This window comes from Aedes albopictus, chromosome 2, assembly GCF_035046485.1.
Source record: "Aedes albopictus strain Foshan chromosome 2, AalbF5, whole genome shotgun sequence".
NCBI lineage: Eukaryota > Metazoa > Arthropoda > Insecta > Diptera > Culicidae > Aedes > Aedes albopictus.
This window is the reverse complement of record NC_085137.1, coordinates 445,076,400-445,078,173: the sequence shown is the minus strand read 5'-3', so window position 1 is coordinate 445,078,173 and position 1,774 is coordinate 445,076,400.

Sequence of the window (1,774 nt, the reverse complement as noted above, 5' to 3'; positions counted from 1 at the left end):
AGTGCATGAAATTATCTCCTTCTCTTTCACTCTTACAGAAATTTTGTAAACAACAAGGCCACGAAACGTCAAAATCCCATACAAAATCAAAACAGTGCAGTGCCCTATAAGGCAATCCATGACGACTTTTCGCGATGGGGGTGACAGCCAAAAATGTAAACACAGTGTGAGTACAACTTGACAAAGTTTCGTCAAGTGTCGTCGGTGCTTAACAAATTCCTTTGTGTTCAACTGTCACCCCGATCATCGGATGTCAAAAATTCATGGTAAACAAAAAAAATCAGCTGATCGCATCTGTCTCGTGGATTGCCTTATAAAAAATAATTTTCGAAGTGTTTTAATGGTTTTAATCCACAAATTAAAAAAATGTCTCGTGAAAATAGAGGTGAAAAGTGCCAAAACAGATATTTTTGTTTTTTCCGTGTTCAAAAGAAAGAGTGCGTTCAAAACCCATCGTTCTGTCATTTTCATTCCCTTTTGATATTCTCTTTTTCTGTGTTTTTCTCATCTCTAGCGTAACATTTGAAAAGGGCCTATCTGCAAAACGTAAACATTGAGAAAATCGCATGAGAAGATTACCTCTCAGATTAGTTAATCCTATTTAAAAACGAAAGACTCTTTTAGGTGTTTTATTCCATCATATGGGAATCTACTTCATGATTCTGTGCATTATTTGCATCATACTATAGCAAAAATTCCATAAATAATGTATTTTTAACGTGAACGGCAGATAGGCCCTTTTACAATCTAAAAAATCAGTTAGGCCCTTTCAGTTAGGCCCTTTTATCGACGGCAATTTCAGTTAGGCCTGTGGTAGATCCTCTAGTTATAGCATTCGGTTCTTATCATGCCGAACCGCGTGCGGTCGACGCGCACACGAGAGCTACACGAATATAAGTGCTTGGTGATTGACTGAGGCAGTCTCTCCCCTACCGTGCGCTAGAATGGATCGTCGGCTTACGCAGCGCGCATAATATTAATTATATCTTCCAAGGTCGTTACCACAAGATGGCGACGAGGATGTAGAACCCAAAGATTGTACATGTAAATTAAAGGTTCAAATAATCAGTTGTGCAAAATGGGTTTATAAGAAATAACCCAAGTAACCACGAAGCCGTATATAAGTGCATCAATTTTGCTATATATTGATAATTAAAATTATGAATATAATGCTGCATTACTTTATACACCTCATTGAAGCAATATTAAAGTCGAAAAGGGCCCCACTAAAATCAAATTAGTGCCACATATTGCAGCACGCTGACAACCATTGCTAAAGTAATATAAATGCATGTGCTGTACATTTGCATTCCACATGCTTGATACGTGCAACACGAAAAACCAAAACAAAAATCTATTTTTAGCACCGTTTCGTTATCGACGGTACTGATGCCCCCACACATGAATGTTTTAACCATTATTTTTTTGTCGTCGGGTCGGGAGTCGAACCAGAAGTGTTGAAGACCGCTAGATGAGTTCCATACGCGCTGGCGCCTTGGACCGTTTCTGCTGCAATGATAACAACAGATATTTGATTCACTAAAAGGAACCTGTTCTTCTGTCCCAATCATTGTAGTAGAGGGTAAAACGACTATGTCATATGTAATAGAATACAGTAAATTATCTCATTCCGATAAATTACTGATAAATACATAATACATTTTAGAAGATATTTAGTCAACATAAGAAAATTAAAACCTCGATTAAAACACCCTTCGCACACTGCTCATATGCTCCCAGCAAGAAACGTTAGGGTCATATGAGACTAATGTAA